At 39.8% G+C, this 12575-nt stretch overlaps 1 long non-coding RNA gene across 2 annotated transcripts; it reads left to right on the forward strand.

Moving 5' to 3' along the window:
• The first annotated feature begins 4763 nt into the window (after positions 1 to 4763).
• Positions 4764 to 7702, forward strand: LOC110899877. Of its 2 annotated transcripts, XR_004876411.1 has the most exons (4): positions 4764 to 5222; positions 5304 to 5800; positions 6603 to 6690; positions 7662 to 7702. It is a non-coding gene; the product is annotated as an uncharacterized LOC110899877 (long non-coding RNA). The 2 variants fall into 2 exon arrangements; XR_002570620.2 differs by lacking the exons at positions 6603 to 6690; positions 7662 to 7702 and having other exon boundaries at positions 5304 to 5977.
• Positions 7703 to 12575: the final 4873 nt, after the last annotated feature.

The raw sequence follows: 12575 nt of genomic DNA on the forward strand, positions 1-12575 counted from the left end.
GGTTAGCATAGTGTGTTTGAGACAAAATCTATGGAGATCTTTAACAAATACCCAGAAACAAAGTGTAAAAACACAAATTGGCCAAGAAAAAGAGTTTTTTGTAGCTAACAATACACATTGGTAAGAGTGGGTTCGTAAATTGGGATCAAAACTCTCATAAATTTGCAGGGAAGGTAGTAATGTAGATGATGGTAATGCGACTCATGTATGGCAGTATCGGAGAAATTGTTCTCTTTCTTTGTCACCGAATTTAGCTGTTTTATAAATATTTAAATATAAAGAAATGCAATATAGAAAGTTAACTAATTTAAAGTAACTTGTGAAAAATTGAATTTTTAACCCTTTGCTTTGATGGTTAGTGGTTATGTTAGATGGTCTCCGCCGTAAAAAAACAAGAAAAAAAAAGGGTTAAAGGGAAAGATAAATTGAGTAAATATCTGCAAAGGTTGAACTGGTGGAGAACACGACTGTATATGTCAGAGATTTTCGGATGTTGATTTGGTTCGATTAGCATCCAATTGTTATTCATCCCATCGGAGGATCATTTAGCTTAGTTAGAATGTGACGCGAATCCTTAACACCGACATCCCCATTGGTGGTTGACGACGGTTTGATTGATGGTAGGAAAAGGACCGCCATGCGCCACCGCCCTAAAACCCCACCGTCGTAAACCCTTTGTATCAGATGGTATATTGGCATAATATAGTACCCCTCTACTATTGCTACGAGGTCGTTTAATTGAACGAGTTTATTGCTATGATACCGTAATCGTATTTATCAGATGGTCCTCAGTAATTGTATTTAGTTGTGTTATTAGTTTAATTTGAAACATATTTATATTTCACAAAAGTCATACTTTAGTTAACTTGAAATTGAATAAATATCTTTTATTTACTATTAAAATATTGTTAACTAAACCGAACACTTTTCGCTACTCTTTTGGTCGCTATAGCCAGTGGTGATACCGTAAAAAACAAAACTTCTGACTACCCGTCGCGAAGCGCGAGGTATCCAGTGGCGGATCCAGAAATTTTTTCTAGGGGGTTCACTTTTTAAGTGTTCCGATATCGTATTTCCGAACATAAAAAAATACGGGTCGGTTCGACGTTCGGGTCGGGTAAGGTTCATCACCTAATAAAAATACGATACAATAATAAAAAAAAGCTATTCTCTTGAATCTCCTCTACTATTCTGGTTGCCAAAAAATGCTTCCCGTTAAATAGTTTCTCATTTTGATATAGCCAAATTTTCCATATCGTCAATAAGAAAATCGCATAAATCACTTGTTTCCTCTTAACTACCACGTCCATGCTCAAACGTGTTACAGAATCTGCAACATCGACGAAAAACTACATTCCTAGCTGGGCACTGGAATCATAACCCAAACACATATGCTCCACCTAACCATCTTTGCGAACAAGCATATGACTAGCAAGTGATCTTCACCCTCTTCTATTCCACAAAACGGGCACATGGCGTCTCCAAAAACTACATTCCTAGCTGCCAGGACCGAGGCAGTAAGAATCTTCCAACTTGATGCCCACCACACAAAGTAATTGACTTTCAGCAATTCTACTCCATCTGAACTCAAAAAACTGCTGGGTAACCGGATTCATGTGATTTTCAATTAACATGTTTGGACTTCACAATACGGAAAAAACACACAAAAAAACCGGTTCATACAAGACTCGAACAAGGGATATGATTGTTAAAATGTGCCAATACTTACCACTAGAGCATCTTCAAATTTGTTTATAAGGTTCGCTCACAAAAATTTAAAGGGTTCCTGCAGAAGTCTTTATATAAAGTAACACTACAAAATACGAATTGAACGGGTTCCTGGGAACCCCCGGACTAGCTATAAATCCGCCCCTGGAGGTATCACACTAGTTTCAACAAGCAACAAGAAAGTTTCACATTCTGTAACCAAAATGAACAAAAGACGCCATTACCTAATTATTGGTATCAATTTTGAAAAGTTAAATGAAGAGTTATTTTATTTTATAACATATCTTAAAGCGGTCTGTTTGGTATGTGGTAATGGAATGGACGAAGGAATGGAATGGACGAGGTAATGGAATGGACGAGGGAATGCAATGGATCATTGATGTGCGTTAGGTGTAATATATTTTAGATGTATATTTAAAGCCCTTTTTACACTTTTAGCCAAGTTTTAAATTTATAAAACACGATATTTACTAACACTAAACACACATATGGGCAAGTGCACCCATCGTGGACGTAGTATAGTGTTGGTAAGATACCGAGGTCGTCCAAGGACACAAGAGCTTTTAGTACCGGTTTATCCTTAACGTCTAACCATATCAAAATGTTAGAAAAGATTTTTAAACTAAGAAAATAAAAACTAACTAAATGCTGAAAATAAAATAAAAATAAAAACAGATAGACAAGATGAATCGCTTGGATCCGACTCGTGTATTAGTATAACCTTTGATTATTTTCGCACTTTTGCACTTGTTTAAGAGATTATCTTAGTTATTGTAGTAGGCCCCTCTTTTGAAGGCGACCCTCAACCCAGTAGTTTGAGTCAGCAAGGATACAATCCTAAAGGGTCGGATTATTGAAAGATAATGAATTAAGTTATTAATGCAAATTATGGTAGGCCCCTCTTTTGGAGGTGACGTTACCCTCGACTAAGTAGTCTGAGTCAGCAGGGATACAGTCCTAAATAGCCGGGTTATAGTATTAATAGTAGTTAACTTATGAGGAGGTCAAAGAGTTTGGATCCCCGTCATCCAATACCTATGGGCATTGAAGGAGATCCTACTAAATTTGACCCAAGTCCCTTGCAGGACCTCTAAACGCTGAACAAGGGCAAGACCCTTACCAAACCGTTTCCTTAACCCCCGACCAGGTAGCCAACATACCTCCATATAGACCGTGGAGATATTAATGGTGAAAATCTTTTATTTTATATAGACAGTAAAATAATGCCAAGACACCACGGACAAACGATAAGGAAAGATCACCTTCAACATAAGCAACTAGTTATTAAAGTCATTAATACAAAACCAAATAAAAAGTGCAAAAGATTGAAAATAAAAAGTATTATACTAAACACTTGTCTTCACCAAGTGATGTAAGAGACTTAGGAAAACATGGCCTTGATTGTCAAGAACTCTTGCGATCAATCTTGGATCCCGAGACGACTCACACACTCTATGATGGACAATGGATGATGGTGGTGGATGATGGTGTTGTGATGGTGGTGGGTGGTGGATGAAGTGTGAGAGAGGTGGTGTGCCAAGGGATGAGTTGCAATGAAACCAAGCACTCCTATTTATAGGCTGAACAGAAGGCTGGGCACGGCCCCGTGTCCGCTGGACACGGCCCCGTGCCTGTCTGACACTCTCTCTCTTCATTAATTGTAATTCGCAATTACAATTAATGCGCCTGCTGTACTTTCGCCACGTCCCCGTGTTCACTGGGCACGGCCCCGTGGTGGGCAATAGAAGCTTCTATAGGTTTGTCTTTTCTGCTGCTTCTCGGGCACGGCCCCGTGCTGGCTGAGCACGGGGCGTGTTCAGTCTTCTGTCTTCTCTATTTTGCTTGGGAGGATGCTGTTGAGGGGTCGGGCAATCCACTTATGTTCCTTTTCTTGTATTTATGTTAGATTTAGCTGTCTTTTTGCTTCTTTTGTGAATTTGAGCTCATTTAATCCTGAAAATAAAAAAAAGGAAGACAAAAACACTCTTTTTCCAACATTAGTACTTAAAAAGGGTTAGTTTTATGCCTCATTTGATGTAATTTATATGTTGCATTTTACACACATCAAATACCCCCACACTTGAATTTTTGCTTGTCCTCAAGCAAAACTCTTTAATACGTGGCTTACACTCCCAAATGGAATGGGTAGAAGAGAAAGTTTTGGCTTGTCATAGAGTGTCGGGAATCCAAGATCTTTTTGGTTTTATTTTTATTTATTTACAATCCTATTCGTTATGATTTATTTAGAATGTTTCATAAGAGAAATTACTTATTTGGGCATAGCATGCCTTTTTAAAGTTCCATTTATATACAAGTTCACATACCTCACGGGAGAAATCACTCACACTTGGCCGAAGGTGTATTTTTAGTGAATCACTCGAGAGCGGCGTGGAACTTATCCCTACCATAGGCTTGCCAAGCAATCAAACCTCCTCCTTTTTAACTTGTTACCTTTGTAAATATCAAGAGGACTTTTTGGGTAAAGGTTGTGACAACCGGTAATTAACGCCTCTCAATTACGCGATTAATGAATGTTTAAGGCGATAATAAATAGTGTTTAAGGCACGAATTAACTTAACTAGGCTCTTGGGATGCCTAGGAACGCTTATCTGACGCTACAGTGCGTATATGGTGATTTTGGAAACAACTGCGTAACAAGAAGCGATAACAAACTGACACCGTACAAAATACTGACAATGCCGGCGAATACGAATGTTATGCGAATAACTTAAACATACGGATATGCACAACTATAAATTCCATGTATGTGATTTAATTTGTTGTTTTTACAAATGGTATCATTAAATCTCGTAACTACATGTAAAAGCTTAAGACTTACAAAACTGATCTTATTAAACTTACTAAGGAGATTAAAGATCAATTTTAGTTTTACTTCATTTACAAGTTTTTGTTAAAGACCCAAGTACGGTCTGATCATACTTATGGCCATTTTGGTCCCCCTCACAATATTATTGGATTTTAGTATATATCAAATTCTTTATAAAATGGTTATTCAAAGATATCATTAGTATGGTTCATATTACACCATAAAACTTGTGGTCAACAACATGCTACTACCAGAACTCCCTACAACCTGCTCCCTCTTTCTCTCATTTTCTTCACTGCCGGTCACCGGTGACACACCGGCAACGGCTGCCGATCAACGTAGTTCCTCCGGCAACCCCACACAACACCCCTCGTTCTCTCTCTGCTCCGACTAACCGGCCGGCTATGCCCCCCCCCCCCCCTCCGATGATCTCCAGAGACGGCAGGCGGAGCCGCCGCCTCTCACTCCGGCGCCGGTGGGTGTCTCGACGACGACGGCGGTGTGCCGTTTTTCTGATGGTCGACGGGCGAGGGGTCCAGCAGCCGCTGTTCCTTTGATGATGATGGCCAGTCGATGATGATGAGATAATGCGGTGATTGATGATAATCTGCTATTAAAGTCGGTGATGTTGATGACGATGATGTTGCTGAAGATGTGATTTTCTTCGGTAAGAATATTGTATCTTCTTTCTGTTCAGTAAACATGTCCTCACGTTTCTTTTATTATTTTCTTTTACTGGTGACGGTAGTGGTGCGACAGGTCACGACCGATTGAGGATCAGGTTGGGTTTGTTTTGAGTTTGGTTCGGGTAGTAACGAGTCAATGGTTGGTGATGGGTTCAAGGCAGCAGCAATGGTTGTGGTCGAATAGGCTAGGGTTTCGACTCGGGTCAGATTTGGTCGAACAGGCTCGGGTCAAAGATGGTGTACGGTCAACAGGTCAATTTCGAGTTCTTGGTTTGCGTGCGGTTATAATGTTCCAGATTCATGTTTTGGCTCGGTTCACATTTTTGGCTCGGGTTTGTAGTGGATCGGTTCAACTAGTGAACGGATCAGCTTAGACTTAAATTCGGGTGTCGCGACTCCGTTTAGCTTCGAGTTCTGGCTAATTTTAGTCAACTCCAGGATACGATTCGGTTCGGGTCACATCTGTTTCAGGTTTGGTCAACTCAGTCAAAGAAAGTCAACTGGTCAAAGCCGGTCAACTCAGTTCGTTTTGGTCAACACCCGGTCAACTCAGGACCCGGTAAAGTTTAGACGTAGCAAATATTTATTCCGTTAGCTTAGATAGTTTACGCGACCGAGCTCGACCCGATTCGACTAGATACTATCTTACGTTTTGGTATATTTAACGAGAAATTTTTATATATAGTGTTTATTGGTTGAATTATTGCTGAATTTTGACAAAATACGACGACTTTTATTGTCGGGTTATCCGAAAAACAGAGGAAACTCTGCCCGAATTTCGTTAAAAATCTGAAATACCAAACATATCTATATAGTATAAGCGACGCCTATCGAAGTATTTTCGCTAAATAAATATAAAGTATATCTATACTTTTGGCGACGTTTTATGAGTTACCAAAACAAAGTTATAACATCTCGACAAAACACGAGTTACTAGTTTACGAAATTCGTATACTTTTATAAAATAAATATAATTATTTATATTTATTTTAAACGTCTTTACTTGAAGTATGACACTTTGCCGTAAGATTCATAACAACCGATATCATTAACCGACTCGATTCGATAACAACTAGCTATATATATCATTATCTACGCTTTTTATTCGCGATGACTAACACGATTTCGTAAGTATATTTGAATATATACATATAAATATATATATATTATAAATCCTTCGGAAGCTAAGTCATTTCGAGACTTAGTTTTATCCCGATTATAAGCAGGATCAAATAACCATAGATTGGTTACTCTAAGTCAAGATAACACTACCTTAGGGTCGTTTAGTCAACGACTCGGTAGAGCTCGGACACGTAGTTTAGCTACGTTTAATTAGAAACTTATAATTGTTCCTTGATTAGGAATGCTTTAGTTGCACGCTAGCGAGTTCACATTCGTGGGATGATACTACGGAATCACACTAAGCTAGCTTTGCACAAGAATGTCCAGGTGAGTTCATAACCCCCACTTTTTACTGTTTTACATTTTTATAAATGTTTTCGGGGGTGGAAAGACATGCAAGTTTTGCAAAAGTAAACAACTTTTCGTTGAACGAAAACTCATATTTCTAAACCATATTGCGAATAGATTTCAAGGAACTCAAATGGTTTACGAATGGTTTATACTAAACATACCGGTTTTACAAAACAAACGTGTATTTTCACAAACGTGCATGATTTTCATGACTAGTGACAGGAATGTCCTAGTTACTACAACGGGACTGGGTTGTTCTGCGTACGAACAACGAGATGTCCCCCTTTTTCTTTTGAAATACATATTAACTAGGGTATGATTAAGCTATGGAATGAACTCTTGGATCACGTGCGAATAGGCGCTAACTTAGGCACCATTAATCCTTTTAAGGACCACGGAACAGGGGGTAGATCTATCGGGTACGGGCGAGCCCCACTCACGGTCCTTGTGCGGCCACTTAGAGTGCTTTTGTGTCCCTGTCGAAGTGAATCGACACTTAAATCGTCTACCGGGTTGAGTGCTTCCTATGTCGGCACACATATTAATGTCTTAGCTACACATTAATGATCAACATGTTCATAGACGCATTACATACCTACTTATAAACTGAACTTTCAAATGTTTTTAAGATTCATTTGATGTAAACTCACAAATACATGGATTTACAAACTTTGGTAACGTTTTTCAAATTATACCTAAGTAAGAGGACGCGCTGATCCTGCTTATAAAGGTTCGTTTGGGCTCGGCTCACTCTCTCTCGTGCAATGCACAAAGACTATTGTGGGCTAGACTCGCAGTTTTTCATATATCATGCCAAGAAAATAATTTTACTATATTTTCTCAAAAACTTTAAAACCGGTTATCAAAGAGATTTATTTTAAATCTTTTCAAAACAAACTATGAACTCGCTTAACTTTATGTTGACTTTTTCGCATGTTCTTTCTCAGGTTGCATTTTCAAAACTATGGAACGGTTGGAATAGGAGAACCCATGGGAATTCGAGTACTTAGCGGCGTTCAATTTCTAGAAGTCTTAGCTTATTTGCTTCCGCTGTGCAATGAAGATACCGGTCCAGTCACGCCAGCTCTGATATTTTCGGGGTGTGACAAAGGCTTGGGCTAAAGGTGGGTAGTTGGGTTAGTGGTTAGTAGGAATGGGCGAAAAGCGTAAAAAGCGTCGGTTTTTCGTAAAACATTTTGTTTTAGTGACTTTTTATTCTTAATGAAGTATTTCTTCAAACAAGTTTTTGTTTTAAAAGCTTTGTTTGTTTATTTCTAACTTCATCATTTTTTTTCAGTCACACGAAAACCGAGCTTGTTACTAAAATAAAGGGTAAAAATAAAAAAATGTTTTGGTGGGTAAAAGGGTTTTAGGGTAAAGAAATGAAAGGTTTAGGCTCAAAGGGGTTAACTAGGGGGAGTTTTTGGGTAGGTGAGAAGAAAAATAAAAATAATGGTTTTGAAAGAAAAAGGGTTAGTCCTAATGCCTCCATCATTTACTTACTTGGGTTTAAGTTGGTAAGGACCGGGAATGAATCGTCGTGGCAAGTTCTAGAGTCGTAAGAAACAAGCGGCTATTCACACAAGAAACGAAAAATGAGCATTTAATCTAAAGATGTGTATTTATATGCTCAATAAAGGCTCAAAACTCACTTTTTGTGGGAATGGGTTTTTCTATGTGATCAAGTATATATAATCGAATTTTAACTAAGCTTGTCATGTCGTTTCATAATTTTCTTACGTTAGTTCTTTTTATCACGACGCTATCGGTTGTAAACTTGCAAAAATATAACCTTATTAATCTTAGAATTCCCAACTTAAACTTTAGACAAGTAAAAAAAATAAAAAAAAATTTGAAAAAATTTGGGGTGATTAGCGGTTCCAATAGAGTTTTGTGTAAGGCTTGTTATTAGGACTTGCAAAATTTCAAGGTTTTAGCATCCCCCCCCCACTTAAATTACACATTGTCCTCAATGTGTCCCAAAAATAAATTTTTAGATTGATTGAATGTGTAACATGGTGTTTAAAAGCAAAAATTTATGTTACTGGCAGCCTGGACACGGCCCCGTGTTTAGGTGCCAGTAACGATAATTGAGAAAAAGAAACAGAAGCCTGGACACGGGGGCGTGTCTGGTGAGCACGGCCCGTGTCCAGTTACCTGAACTGGGCATTTTCTTGCAGGGGGTTCAGCGGCCGTGTTGGTTGGGCACGGCCCGTGTTGAACCTACTGTAACGGAGAAATCGTCGACGTGTGGCCTTGTTCTTGTGCATGGGGCCATGTTTCTCATTTCCCTTATCATCCTTTACCACCATGAGTGTGTTTTATTTATTATGAACCATCCAAACCTTAAGTCCATCATTCCATTAAAACCAAAGAGAGATCTTACATAGTCCTAAATTTATATTAAGCTAGATAAGAAAACAAAGAAGCATTAAACCATGGAGTTCTAGCCTACACGTTATTTTAATTAGCAAAATTTCCAAGAAGCTAGTAATCTTGGTTAGATATGGCCTTATAGAACTCCTTCTTCCGGGTGTGGTTTTCCTCATATGTCGGCGAGCCACTCCTCCACCTCCCTTGGAAGGAGGAAAGAGGGCTCATTAGCGTTGGTTTGAGGAGTTTCGATTTCCACCGGGATCTCTTGTTGGTGCTCCATGGGAGGTTCCGCCGGAAAGTCGTCCCACCCGGTAGGGTTGTTAACTCCGAACGCCAGGTTCCAATCCTGTTGAGGGAGGACCGGTTCCATCGGGGGTGTTACAAGAATATTTAACCTCTGGTGCAAGAGGTTAATCTCTTGGAAGCTACTCTCGAGTCCCACCGTAAGATCGTTAATACGGTCGATTAAGACCTCCTCTACTGACGTCATTTCGTCGAGAGCCTTCCTTAATGCTATTACATAATGCACAAGTGTAGCTTCAATGGAGGGCCTCCTTCCTCTTCGGTTCTCTGACGAATGCATGGAAGATGTTTCGCTGTTTTCACTCGACATTCTACGAAAAACAAACTAAAGATAGTTTATTTGCCGAAACAGTAGACCGGACACGGCCCCGTGCTCATTGAGCACGGCCCCGTGTTCATCTTTCTGCAGAGTTTTGGAGCAAGGAAACTTGAAGTTTTAAGTTATTTTCTGAACTTGTGGGGGCTTTTTAAACAGTAGTAACTCAAAACAATGTTATACAACATATTTTTAATAAGATTCCTTGAACAAAACTCATCAATCCCTACCACAAAGCTTGAAAAATTCAAACTTTAATGGAGGTTCTTAGAGAAAGATGAAGAAGAAGGAAATGGTTAAGAGAGGAAAGGACAAGATGGGTTGTTGGAACCTTCTTTTAGAACTTACTTAGGATAGTTGAGAGAAGATTCCTTCAAATCTCTGTCCCAAGTTGGTCAAAATGTGCAGAATTCTTGGCTGCATTTATAGAAAACGACAGCATCCTGGACATGGCCCCGTGTTCAGTGGGCACGGCCCCGTGTGCATATGGAATTCTGACACAGTTTGTCCGTATTCTGACGTAAGGATCAGAAGGGAAGCTTTTGGTGGGCACGGGGGCGTGTTGGCTGGACACGGGCCCGTGTCGAGAGACTGTTTTATGAAGTTTGTCTAATTTTTAAGGAATCTAATAGTATCGGGTGGCTCCTGACTGGTTGGAACAACCCCAAAGTGCCTAAGATACCTTAATTGTCCTAAACTAAGGCGAGAACGCAAGAGGTTGTCGGTGAGGGTAATTCCTATTTTCATTCTAGGTGGACAAGTCCAACCCTTTCCCGGGCTCTCGTTAAAGAAGGTGTATGCCGAATCGCTCAGGTCTATATATGCACCGAACGAAGTCGATGGAGAGTCCTTCACGGCACAATTGGCACAGGGACGACTATCGTCCAAGTCTTCGCTAGGTATGAAGGTATTTCCGGGAGCAACGAGGTTGTCGGAATGCGATCCCAACATTTCTTCATGGTCATCGTCTTGGGGTGGATCAATAAAATCCTTCCTAAGATCTTTTGACCAATTTAAAATTAGCTTTTCTAGTTGAAATAACTCGTCAAGGAGCATTTCTCCTAGAATATCTGGTTGAGCGCATTCGAGGGAGAGATAGTGATTATTTTTACTTTCGCCCATCTTAAGGTTATAAGGAATCGGTGGGTCTATGTAGTGGGGTCTATAATTTAGAAAGTAACATTTTAATTCTTTATGTTCACCTCCACATAATTGACACCACGTACCATAAGAGTGCCGAAAGTAAAAAGAATTACTATCACTCATGTTTATGTCAGAAATTACCAACCGCCGGGATCTGACGGTTCTGTTTTCAGTAAGTGAATCTTGGGCATGGGGGCGTGTTGAGTGAGCACGGCCCCGTGTTCACCTTACTGTCTGACTTAAAACAGGATTGCCAGTTCCAATTATTGAGCACGGGGGCGTGTTCAGCGGGCACGACCCGTGCTGAGCTCTGCAGAAGCTGAAAAACTAAGAAAATCCTAAAAAATTAAAAAGAAAAATAAAAATATGATTAGGCCGTTGATTCCTAACTTTCTTAAAATCCTTGTGTCCCCGGCAACGGCGCCAAAAACTTGATGTGCGTTAGGTGTAATATATTTTAGATGTATATTTAAAGCCCTTTTTACACTTTTAGCCAAGTTTTAAATTTATAAAACACGATATTTACTAACACTAAACACACATATGGGCAAGTGCACCCATCGTGGACGTAGTATAGTGTTGGTAAGATACCGAGGTCGTCCAAGGACAGAAGAGCTTTTAGTACCGGTTTATCCTCAACGTCTAACCAAATCAAAATGTTAGAAAAGATTTTTAAACTAAGAAAATAAAAACTAACTAAATGCTGAAAATAAAATAAAAATAAAAACAGATAGACAAGATGAATCACTTGGATCCGACTCGTGTATTAGTATAACCTTTGATTATTTTCGCACTTTTGCACTTGTTTAAGAGATTATCTTAGTTATTGTAGTAGGCCCCTCTTTTGAAGGCGACGTTACCCTCAACCCAGTAGTTTGAGTCAGCAAGGATACAATCCTAAATAGCCGGGTTATAGTATTAATAGTAGTTAACTTATGAGGGGGTCAAAGAGTTTGGATCCCCGCCATCTAATACCTATGGGCATTGAAGGAGATCCTACTAAATTTGACCCAGGTCCCTTGCAGGACCTCTAAACGCTCCATATAGACCGTGGAGATATGAATGGTGAAAACCTTTTATTTTATATAGACAGTAAAATAATGCCAAGACACCACGGACAAACGATAAGGAAAGATCACCTTCAACATAAGCAACTAGTTATTAAAGTCATTAATACAAAACCAAATAAAAAGTGCAAAAGATTGAAAATAAAAAGTATTATACTAAACACTTGTCTTCACCAAGTGATGTAAGAGACTTAGGCAAACATGGCCTTGATTGTCAAGAACTTTTACGATCAATCTTGGATCCCGAGACGACTCACACACTCTATGATGGACAATGAATGATGGTGGTGGATGATAGTGTTGTGATGGTGGTGGGTGGTGGATGAAGTGTGAGAGAGGTGGTGTGCCAAGGGATGAGTTGCAATGAAACCAAGCACTCCTATTTATAGGCTGAACAGAAGGCTGGGCACGGGACACGCCTGTCTGACACTCTCTCTCTTCATTAATTGTAATTCGCAATTACAATTAATGCGCCTGCTGTACTTTCGCCACACCCCCGTGTTCACTGGGCACGGCCCCGTGGTGGGCAATAGAAGCTTCTATAGGTTTGTCTTTTCTGCTGCTTTTTGGGCACGGCCCCGTGCTGGCTGAGCACGGGGCGTGTTCAGTCTTCTGCCTTCTCTATTTTGCTTGGGAGGATGCTGTTGAGGGGTCGG

This window comes from Helianthus annuus, chromosome 13 (genome assembly GCF_002127325.2).
Source record: "Helianthus annuus cultivar XRQ/B chromosome 13, HanXRQr2.0-SUNRISE, whole genome shotgun sequence".
NCBI lineage: Eukaryota > Viridiplantae > Streptophyta > Magnoliopsida > Asterales > Asteraceae > Helianthus > Helianthus annuus.